Source organism: Corapipo altera, unplaced genomic scaffold, assembly GCF_003945725.1.
Source record: "Corapipo altera isolate COAL_440 unplaced genomic scaffold, ASM394572v1 23, whole genome shotgun sequence".
Lineage (NCBI taxonomy): Eukaryota > Metazoa > Chordata > Aves > Passeriformes > Pipridae > Corapipo > Corapipo altera.
The window spans coordinates 18,078,999-18,091,467 of NW_020884878.1; positions in this window are offsets into that span (position 1 = coordinate 18,078,999).

Genomic DNA, 12,469 nt, shown 5'->3' on the forward strand with positions numbered 1-12,469 from the left:
ACAGGTACTGCTGAAAGTCGAAGTATTATGCTGAAAGGAAGGTTTTCTCAGGAGCGATCTTGTCTTGACCATTGGCCTTGGCCAAATGATCAGTATGGTGCTGATGAAAGGTCCAAAGCCAGGAGGCATTTTTAGCATACAGGTGCTTCCAGTAGAGAAATGGAATTATTGTGCAGTGTTATGAGAGCCTGTTATGACCACTCCTGAAATAACACATACAATTCCAGTCACCACCATCCCAGAGGAATGGGCACAAAGTGCAACAGAGCACAGAAAAGTACTAGGGTGACCAGTCATATGAGGAATGTGTTTTGCAGGATATTAAGAACTTTGCTAGTTCAGTCAGGCAAAATGAGGAAAGAGGGCATATGATTTCTGCCTATAAATACATCAAACCGCAAAACCCGCAAGAGAGAGCTATTTAAGCTTAAGGACAATGTTGGCACAGGAACAAATGGGTATAAACTGGCTGAGAATAAATTAGTCTGGAAATTAAACAAAGGTTTCTAACCATCAGAAAGAGAAGTGAGATTCTGCAACATAAAGAAAAAAAATTAATTTTAAGATGGAACCTGATCTTTTATGAAAGGGCTTCTGTGATGACACTGATAGGAGGAAAAGAGTGGACTGTATGACCAAGGAATCTCTTCCACTCTGCACTCCCACTCCCTCACCCTATACCATGCCACTTCACTTCCTTGGTATCCTGAGCTCTACATGCTCCTGCTCTGAAGGCATCATGGATCTCTTATCAGAATTCTGCATTGTAATAGGTTGTTTTTAATCCTCCCCATACCTCCCCTATTTTTTTCCTTGCCGAGCTTGCTGGGCTGTAATGTTTCCCTTTGTGTAATCCATCACAGACACAATGTCGCTTGTGCAAATTAAAATGCACCTTGGAATAATAAAAAAGGGTCTTTTTTTTTTTTCCTTCCTTCCCAGCAGCAGTTCCTCAACACAAACCATTTGTCTCTAGGAAGAAATTCAAGAATGTTAACCCCGTGTGTACTCCTGTGGGGTACACAGCACCTCTGGTGGGAACAACACTTAATGGCGACCTTGCAGTTGTGGACCTTGCAGATAGCTGGAATTCTAACCCACTTCTTTTCTTGTAAAGAGCATTGATGATAGGGTCCAGTGTGATGCCTTAAGCCCCTAACGGTTTTTATTTTTCTAGTATTTGTAAAACTTGTAAGTTTTATAAGTAGGTTTGAAAAGCAGAAACCCTCCCTTCTTTGTCCCTTGTTCCTTTCCCTTTCCCTGTAGCACCCTTGTTTACACATTCCTTAACCCTCTTACCCCATTCTATGCTCCCTATATCAGCCCTACTCCTGAATCCAATAGAAATGTTTAGTCTTTTGCCAAGGCTAAGACCTAGACAGTTGACAGAACAGCATATCTGGGCCTAAACCACAGAATGAAGTCAAGAATTAGGTAACTATGTACCCTTTGTGCTCTGATGATGATGAAGGTGACGAAGTAGGGGGTCCCGAAATGCACCCCAGACCCATTTTCAGGGGGTGGACCCCGGGGCGGTCCAGAGGAAAGGCCACAGGGTGGATACATCTGGGATTGGATGGATGATGTTATAAAATGTAACCTCTCAGGCACAGAGGCACACGCGTCTTGTAACGTCTTAGCCTTGGCAAATAAACCCTTTCTTATCTCACCCCTAATTAACTGCTCCGGAGATTTTTTCAGCACCTAAATCCCACGGCAACAGTTGGTGGCCCGTACGTTGGGGAGACCTGGACCGGGACTTCTTCAGACTGGAAACTTTCATCATGCAGGAATATTCCTCAGCAAGCTGGCTTTTATCTGAGATAATTCCCGCCCCGGTCTGAGAAGCCCAGCTCCACAGAACCCACGGAAGCAAGCACGGAGACGGCAACAAGTGCAACAAATTAAAGGTCCCCCATGTCAAGACAAAGATGCAAGCCAGATAAACTACATAGCAAACCATGTGGTGCTCCACAGAACTCATATGGTCTGAGGTGAACATTGTACACTGGGACCTTTAGAAACAACCACTGTAAACTATTTGAGTGATAAAAGAGTCACCAGGCTATCCAATACTGCTGTACAGTTCCAGAGGCTATAATTGGCCTGTGGGTCAGACATTGGTCTCTTGTGATTTAGAAGTAAAGTTACAATGAACCGTTGCTGAATGAATTCCATCCTTGATGAGATACTGCATGTTAAAGGTTAAGTCAAGGACAGGATTTTATTTCTTCCTTCTTTCATTTGGGGGGAGGGCATGAATTTCTCCTCAGTGGCATATAAATTCCATGAAATTAAATATGCATTTTAAAAACCTATTTTATGTGATAAGAAAGATCCGGAATTGGACTGAGAGACAGGCAGGTACTAGAGGATCTGACTGCTTGGAAATAGAGATGGTGGGGCATTACACACCCGTCTAGGCTGGCATGACATGGGAATAGTAGTGGGGACACTAGATCAAGACTGACTGCATTTCCTGTGGAGGAGACTGCTGCTTTGATAGAAGATGCTCTCATAAGGTCATTATCGAGAGACAAGACATCTTTATGGTTTGTGTCATAGGCTTTTGGCTTCAGGTTTTATACACCCTAGATTTTGCTCAGTTCAGCTGGATGATTTTTCTTACTTTCCCAAACAACTGTTTCACTCTAGACTTTGACTCTCATCACAGATGTTTTATTTACAATCACAGTTAAGACTGCCTGTGGTTCACCTTATAATCCCGCAGGATCAGTATTCCTTACTCTCAAGTTCCTCTCTTTCTCCCTGTTTTCCAATTCATGAGCTTTCTAAGCTCTTCAGTGTGTGACCTTATTGGGAACTAATGTTGGTGTTAGTGCATTAACACATGGTTTTCCATGTCAGGCACAGGGCTTGAATCATCCGTTTTGACTTGGGGAGAAAGCATGTCCCCAAAGAAGGAGCCACGCAGGATGCAGAAAAGACAGCTGGAGTATAAGGGAAAAAAAGGGCCAAGCCCAGCACGAAAAAAGCAATTCAAAACCTCAGGTCTCTGTTGGAGGAGATATCTTCTGTCAAGTGTCTGTGACCATAGCCACCCCTCATAGCAGGAGGGAAAGTAGCCAGCAGGCCTCAGATTCAAAAGAAGACAAGTCCAAGCTGGTGTGCAGAGCCTTCCTGCTTGATCAGGCCTTACAGAGTTGTTGTCTGCAGTGACATGAGGATGCCTACCTAGTTCATGGACAGTTAATTATGTGGATAACCTCCTCCTGTGAAGATGAGGTGAGCCCCAGGAAGGAATTTTTATGCTTATCTGCAGGAAGGTAAAGCTTTCTGTAGAGTTTGAATCTGGGGGAACATTCTGAATGATATTGGGCACTGTGGTACTCATCTGTACTGCTCTTTCCTATCTGTTTTATGACAGTGTCCCATAGTACCCTTTCATAATTACTAGGGCAGTGTGGGAAGAAGTTCATGATCATCTAGTGCTGTGCAATCCACATCCTCTTACAGGTCTTCTGCACTAGCATCCAATGCTGGCCTGACCCTGTCTATTGAATTCAATGCAATGTGGAGCAGCTGAAACTCTTGGCTAACTGGAGAGAAGTGATTACTCCTTTTTACCCTGCCCTTTTCTGTGGAAACCAAGGGGAGATGAATCAGGTTGTTGACTCAGAGCAGAAGTAACTTTATAGTTGTGTGCTTCTCTGGAAAGCAACCGCACTGCTCTCCACCCCTGTCTTGTTTTGTGATGGTTTCACTGCTCTGACAGCATGAAAGATGTTTGGTTTTGTTCCTAATGGTGTTATCATTTATCATCCTCTTGTAAAGCCAGAACCTACTGCTCACCCGTCCTCCCCCTTTGTTAGGTTTTCTGCTCCCACTCCACTCCTGCCCTGGTAGGGAAACCACTTGTAACAGAAACAAACTGTCCGTCCAGTGGGTATTAGAAAAGACACGATCCTTTCTGCCCCCCGAAACTACTGCTGTGACCAATGGCGATGCTTTGACTGGGTTTCAGCTCTTGGGCTTTGGAAGAGCTCTCCAGACTGGAGAGCTGATAGTAACCTTATTTTATCCCACAGAGATGGTAGCTGATCCTCAGTCTTGGGAAATCTTATACAGCTAGTGTCTGCGGAAGGACGTAAGCATGCAAATGCTAGAAATAAAGAAAGGGATGCAGTGTGCAAAATTCCTACCCTTCAGCTGAGTCTGTCAAAGCTGCTTGGGCTATAGCATGCCTGTGTCAGAGCTGTGGAATATGTGGGGCTAGCACAGAACTGAAAGAGCATCCTACCATCTTCTGTCTTGTATCCATGTCCCAAAATGATTCATAAATAGCCCTCTAAACTGCAGATCAATGGTACGTCAGTTTCTCTAGACAAGCTGAAATAACTCAGAGGAAGGCAGAAATATCTGATGGGTTTTGAAGATGACAGAATGGAGACCTACTATTCACCCCTTCCTTCCTGCTCTGGCAATGTTTTCAGATAACAACAACCTGAAGCTTGCAAAAATGTAGTTTGGAGCTGGAGGTATGCAGCACACCACTACTGTTTGTGGTGTAAACATGAACTGTGATGAAGGATTTGTTTCTCCTTCCTTCCCCGTCTCACTTCTGGTTCAGCAGCAATGGTAAGTCTCATCTCTAGAAGCCTACAAGCATTGTACTGTGTTTCTAGAATTACTGTGTACACCCTGTATGGAACTCCTCACCCACCTTAAAGAATCAGACTGTGATGGTGAGGCTGCTTGCAGCAGGGCCAACTCTGTGAGGTTTTTAATTATATGAGCTCCTTTAGTGGGAGGACTGGGTCTGGTGTCCTCTTAGTGGTTTAGAAGGGCATGCATTACAAATCTACAGCTCGGATGGTGGTACTCTCTTTGATGTCAAGCTCCTCATGGACCAGGTTGGCCCTGTGCTATTAGGTGTCTTCTAGGAAAACAAAAGTTCACTTCACTGTCTGGCACATCTGGACATTATTTCTTATATGAACTCTTTGTAGTTCTGTATTTCTTGCCAGTCAGACGTGCAGTGCTTAGAATTGCTGCATTAAATCAGCTCCATAACACAGCACTAGCTTTGCTCTTGCTAGACTGAGAAGAATTTTGATAGGTACTGGACCTCAGGCAGAAGCCCATTTTGGTATGAAATCTTCCCGTAAGATGAATGATCTCATTCCATGGGTAGGCCATCATCCTTTTTCTATACATCTGCCAGAGTTACCAGAATTAGACTCTTACTATCCTTATTTATAGAGCAATATAAATGTTCTGAGCATTTTACGCATACCTAAAAGAGAAGATTCTCCCTCTTCAAGATGCTGACAGTATCTCATGTATATAGGAGTGATGGGACAATAGCTCAAGTTCTGAGGGGGCCCAACACGGTGAAAGAGGAGCTCAGAGCAGAGGTCTGCAACAGGAGTCTGTGAGAAGAGGGAAACTGTTGGTAACAATTTGGTGCAGTAAGCACCAATTGTTGTGGCCAAGGCGATGATGGGAGAAGCTGAGAGCAGGTGACAAGGTAGACGGCTTAGGAGTTGACTACTAAGAGAAGAGGGAACTGCAGGCAGTAAAACTGCTGTCAATGAATGGATTAAAAGCAACTTAGCTAACAGCGCTCTGTGGTGTATTAATATAATACGTAAATAAATTACACGGACCCAGCTAGCTTGGTTGAGGGTTCAGCACCATATCCTCTTTATTCAAATCAGACAACAACTTATATATGCACCTCAAAACAACACATGACTCCCTTGACCAATCACCGTGGGGTAGCTGACTGCCCATGTGTGTGGGAGCATTTTGGGACTTCATTTCCCAGGATGCCCCATCCAGCAACCTTCCTGTAACCCGACTCCTACAGCGCTGCATTCCTTTTCTGCTCTCAGCACTGAGAAGGTTGAGAACATCTGCACCTGCCCCACTCTCCTCCTACTGCTCTGGCTGCTGAGAAAGAGGGAATGACGTTGGTGACCATCATTAGCAGTACTTATAGTTCATCTGCCAGAATGGGACAAGGGCTGAAGTTCACTCGTAGTTGGTACTACTCCCTCCAACCAGAGCCTTGCCTTTGTGGCTTGGATAGAGATCACCAGCACCTGAAAACCATTCCCATGCAGTCATAGGTAGTCCAGTTCTGGGACTCGTGCTGTCACCTCACCAGGCACTGGCTATGGGCGTTGAAGGGCTGCTACCACCTGTTTTGCAGAGCTGGCACAAGAGTTGCAATATTTTTTCCCTGATGACTGTTGAGACCACATGCAATGTGTTTTGCTTCTCCTTCATGACATGTTACAGAAATCCTTCATTATCTGCAACTCTAGTTTCCAGTGTCAGTTTATGGTTCCCTAGACTGTATGCAGACTCCTGTTTTAGGTACACCTAAGCTTAATAGCAGGGTAGTTGCATGGGTTTTTACCTCTCATTTATGTATCCATATTCCTCTGTGACTACAAACCACAAGTCAGCAATGCCACCTGTTCAAGTCAGTGCATGTGGACTGTGCTGACCTTCCTCCACAAGTTTTGCTTTTTTGTATAGCTGTGGTAATGGGCAACAGCTTCTAGACAGAAAGATACCCTTGTCCTTTCCCCTCGTCCCCCTGTCTGACTTGGTGCCCAGCTTGGGGCTAAGCACTTCTGCTACCTTTTATTAATCTTCTCCTGGGACAGCACTATCAGCAGCCCATCAGCATTCGACATGCCCTCAGTCACTAGTGCTAACTCGATTAGGGCAGTGAGGAGCGACTTACAGGGGAAGCTCTTCTCCACAGGCAGTATTTGCATACAGTGATTGATGCTGATACCACCTCTAAACACATCCACATTTTGCATTTTAAACAAAGCAATTGCTGTAGAACTGCTCCCTGTCACTCAGTGAGATTCCCTGTACCAGTGTAGGATGTACATTCCCTTTCTTAAAATAGACTCTCATTCTCAAAGAGGACACTCAAGTGGGGTGAGGAGAAGGTCACTGACTCCACCTTATGTTTGGAGGAATAGAATCAATGAATCATAGAATCAACTGGGATGGAAAAGACCTCCGAGATCATCAAGTCCAACCCTCGATCCAACAGTGCTGCGGTTACTAGACCATGGCACTAAATGCCACATCCAGTCTCATCTTAAAAACCTCCAGGGACGATGAATCCACCACCTCCCCGGGCAGCCCATTCCAATGTCTGATTCCTCTCTCTGTAAAAAATTTTTCCTAATATCCAACCTAAACCTCCAACGGCAGAGCTCAAGATCGTGCCCTCTTGTCCTACTGCTAGTTGCCTGGGAGAAATGAGACTAAAGCCTACTGTGTGTCTTGTCTTGTGAAGTTGCTTGTGGAGAGTTCTGCGCTGTGTGGTCAGTGTCACAGAGTTGATGGGCTTTCACCAAGATCAAGCTTGTGTAGAGTACATAGTCTGAAGCCTCCTGTGTTTCCTTCGAACAGTCTTTTCCTGGTCAGATTTCAGACTCAGAGTAGGCTCCTCCCACATTCACCAGTGTATCTCTGTCTTGGGAATACATGAGCTGACTGGCATCCATGGAGCACTGAATATATGTGTGTATTATCCACATGTATTATGCATATTATAGGTATGTATTATATGTCTGTATTATATATATATAATGTGTGTATACACAGAACTGTATATATGTATATTAAAAAATCCACCTTGTAAATTGTCCAAAGAAGCAAAAGATGACACATTTTGTTACAGTTTGTACTGGGGATTTTATTAGCAGAATGTTTCCAGGTGAAGTTCTGATTTGGAGGTAGCGTCCTGAGCCACGTCTTTCTCTGAAGCAGAGAGTGCAAGAGAGGAAATGTGTGAGTTTAACTTCTATTTGAAGAAGGGCAAAAGGAAAAAAATGAAATCTGTGATGATACTGCTGGTACTGCAGCTTGCTTTGCAGAGTGGGAGTTGTTTGTCTTCCTTATATCCAAAATGGTTCCTTTCTTTCAAAACAAAAGGAAATTTGTCCAAAAAGTAACCCTTTTAAAACAGCAGCAGGGACTTGTAATCTAGGCTGCTGGTTCCTTCAAGCAGGCACTCAGTCCTTCCCTCTGTCCCTGGGGTGTAGGGATTGTTGAGGAGGGTAAATAAATTTAAATCTCTTACATAACACTGTCTAAAGGTCCCAGAAAGAATGGCTCCTAGGGGCTGCCAATGCTCTTTGCCTTGCAGATGCTCATGTCCTGCTGCACTGTGAAAGGCTTAACACTTTCAACAAAACTTAGAGGCCTGTCGACACAGTGCTCCAGCAAGACCCAGGTGCTCAAGCAAGACCTGAAAAGTTTTGTTTAGGCTTAGTAGGAAATACCTGTTTTCACTCATTCCTATCATTACTTCCTCATCTTTGTGCTTATATCAGAGGACTTGCCATGTACTGCTGGTTGCCTGTTTACTGTCTGAAAACTTCATGGCTGTGCAAAACTAGGCACTTCATTATTGGGCTAACGCTGTCTGGCTCAATAGATGTGGGAGCTCCATGGTGAAGGTGGCCCTTTCATCTCCTGCCACACCGTATTAATTCTGCAAATGTGACAAGCTCAGCTTTGCAAAAAAACCGTATTGCCTATGTCTTGTTCTATTTAATATTGTATTCAAATGGTCCAAGTGCTCAGCGACGTGGGCTGGGGGAATGACTCTGCAGGCTTCTTTGTCACTTGAGTGGCAGCTGGTTTCCAGAAGTAATTATAGCTGTTCAGTGCTGTGGTACATCAAACCTCTTGGGGATTAGTGAGGCATCAGGTGCATGATGACTCAGAGGCAAGAACAGAGACGCCCCAGATCCCAAGCCATAAAAGTCATAAACTTTATACATCCTAATATCCACTTGGACTTTGGACTACAGTGAAAAGGAAGCATTGCAGTGATCTTGAAGAGGGCATACTAATTTTCTAATTTTCCAGAAATCTAGAAGAAATCCAGAGAAATTTAGACCTTAGGAGTTTGAAAGTGAATTGCATTGCCATCATGTGGATGAATGGAGGCTAATGTCTACTCAGAAAAATTCTGGGACCCTCATTTATTAGCTAGAAATAAAAATAAAATTATGATAGTTATGAAAGTTTTTAAGTCAGAATGCTTAACAAAATGTGGAGTGAAATTATAATAGCAATTTGACTACGGTAGTGTCCAAGTAAACACTGAAGTTAGTTTGAACGAAGTGATATGGGTAATTAATATGAATTACAGTCTAACATGTTAATTAAAGTAACCACTCAGTGACATTTGGTGCTTACAGAATTAGGTGTTAGTAATATTAACTATTTAGAAAATGAATATGCAAAATAGCTAAAGTGGTACAGGATCAACATGATACTTTTGTGTCTTTTTCAGGGTGGTGTTTCCAGACACCTGACTGCATGAAGAAGTATTAATTAAGTAATATCCTATCTGCACTGCTTGAACAATAAAAACCCTTTAAATTCTTGTTTTGTTTGTACTTAAGTAAATGTGATTTTCTGCAGTAATTACAGTACCAGGAGCAAACCTGCCAAAGTAATGAGTGTTTATTAGGCTCTGTGTAATCTTAAACTAATATAAGTCAATAATTATTACTCAAGATAGGGTAGGTTTTCAAATACTTATGTGGGTAAGATCTAAATAGAAGACATGAAACTGTAATACTGTCTGTACTGTCTGTCTGTGCACTTCTAGGGCATGTCAGCTGAGGCTAGCTGCCTCCATGCCTCCAGCCTAGGTTTTCGCAGGACACATAACAGAGCTTCTGAGTTTTCTAATTGGCTATCCCTCTGCCTTTAGCCTCTGATGTTTCCCCACAGTTAGGAACCTAGACACATTGCCTGGCTGTCCCAGAAGGAGCCCATGCTGTTTTCTGTCTTCTGCTTCAAGCTCCCATGCTCCCAGTTTTGTGAGTGGAGCATAATCTGTATTTATCACACATTCTGCTCCTGGTTCATCACATCCTGGCTGTGCCCTCAATAGCCTGGCCATACCTTGGCCAGCATCTTTCATAGGTTGCTTCTTCCTCTCCACTACTTGTTCTCGGTAGTGTAGAAAAAAGTGTTGTACTATAATATAAAAGCAAATCCTGACTCAGGCACAAAACCAAGACACATGCTGGATCATTCTTTCCAGTGTAGCTTGCCAAGGAAACTGAAGAAATCATCAGGCCTTTCCTTCCATCCTAAAGCTCCATCTGGATCAGGCATCATATATGGGTTCCTGTAGAAAACTCTTTGCTAAAATGTTCTTTCATGTTGTTGCGTGGTCATCACATGGTAAAGCATAGTTTGAAGAAGTTTAAGCAATTGGCCTCCTAATATATAGTGTGTGTATATATACATATATATATATATATATATATATATATATATATATAGAGTATACAGTTCCTATCTTTTAAGATTGGGACAAGTGAGAGATCAATGGTGAATCACTGGAACATCAGGTATGGTTTCTGCTATTGCCACCTTTCTCTGCAGTACATGGCAATACAGTTATTGCATGAATAAATACAAATATTCGCTTATGCAGTTTTTCCCAGAACATAATTATGTGGAATGAGGGAAGGTGAAAAGCCATTTTTCTGTAGGATATAGCCAAATGCACAAAAAGTAATGAGGAATGATATAAGCTGGAGACTTCAGAAGAATCAACAAAAATTTTAAAGTAGTGGGGAGCAGTGGAAAGAGGGCAAGGACACTGGAGCAAAGCTAAATGAATTCTTTGTGCCAGTCCTTCCCTGTGATTTTAATTTTACTTGATAATTCAACCAATTTACCTGATTCAAAGTAAAGCTCAGCGGTCTGTGACTTCCCAGATCATCCCAAATGCCTTTTTTAGAACAACTTACAGCATTTGCTACCCTTCATTACTCCAGTATAACAGCTGACTTTAATGAGAGAATTCATGTCTTCAGCAGCTCAGCTTCCATTCCAAACTCCTACAGATCTCTTGGATGTACACAATATACTGTGCTGGTCATTCATTTGTTCTTTAGCAGTTTGTTCCAGCATTTTCTCTCCTGACACTTCAGTCGCAGAAGGTGTCTCATCTTCATTACTTGAACAGTGTAATTTTAGGAGAGAGGTCTCTCCAGTGGATCTCTCTCTGGTGCAATCTGGCACAGAGAAGCACTATCTTTCAATGTTTGCATAAATACTTGCCTTTAAGGCCTGCTTCTTCACTTTCTTGTGTGCTGCAAAGGCACTTATAGCTCTCTCTTCTCCACAAAGAAGATACTAGGAACACGTGAATGTGGGAGCTGGAGGGACCCTGTCTCACGCAAGTTTATACAGGTTGAGCTGTATTTCAGCAGCCACAATTTTTGCTGCTGGGAAGCAGTCCCAGAACTTCTGTACTCTGAATCTAACATCCCTTATTCTTTCTGCTTTGAATTCTTTGCTCCTGGCTATCAAAACATAGATTTGAGGCAATAGGTTAAATTTTACTTCTCAAAGAGATGATTAGATATTAGGAAGATTAGGTATTACAAAGAAATTCTTTTCTGCGAGGGTGGTGAGGCACTGGAGCAGGTAGCCCAGAAAAGTTATGGATGCCCCATCCTTGGAAGTGTTCATGGCCAGTTTGGATGGGGGTCTGAGCAACCTCGTCTAGTGGAAGTCGTCACTGTCCCTGGCAGGTGAGTTGGAAGTACGTGATCTTTAAGGTCCCTTCCAACCCTGGCCATGATTCTATGATGATTCCCTAACAACAAAGACCGTGATGAGGATATGGGGAAATCTCCTGCTAATGGGAAAAATATATTTCAGCTTTTTTGTTGGCTTTGAAGAGTGCAGGGCTTTGCCTGCCTTGTTCAGACAAACTTTTCTCATGCCACTTAATATTACTGTCTCATCTGGAAGTAATAATACGCAGTAAAACCACATAATATCTGCCTTCCACCCCTTCTGTATGTAGGGGTGTATTTAAGCTTCATTGATTCTGAAGCTCTGAATTGACTCATTCTCCCTTTTGCTGTGTATCTTTTCTTCCCTTTCCTTTCCTGAATCTGTTTCAAACCAGGAGAAATCATTCAAGATTCACCTTAGGAAAAGAAGGAACAGAGTAGTCATACTGAGGGCTGAGGTGAGGAACAAGTTGACATTAGTGTCTTCCTTTGTTAGTTTGCTTCTCTCCTTTTTTTCCAGGAGCACATTGGCCTCGTATTTGCACCCTGCACTCTCACTGACACATGGGTTGGTGGTGAGGGTAGGGCAAAAATCTTCCTATCTGGGGTTTCCTGCCAGGCTGATGAAAGGGAAACAAGCAGCAAAGCTAGCTATGCCAACTAGGTAAAGAACAAACTGTATCACGTTTTTTTAACTTAGCCGCTCTTTTCTCACTCTTTTTTCCTTGAAAGCTCCAAATATATCTGAGTGGGAACCTTCCTAATTACGAGAAATGATCCAGCAGTAAAAAAAAAAAGGTACCTAAGGTGTGGACTGGCAGGGAAGTAATACTGTGTCCACATCTCCCCACGCCCATTAAAAAGTGGAGACTGAGGACTGTGAAAGGAGAGAAGTAACAGAGGAG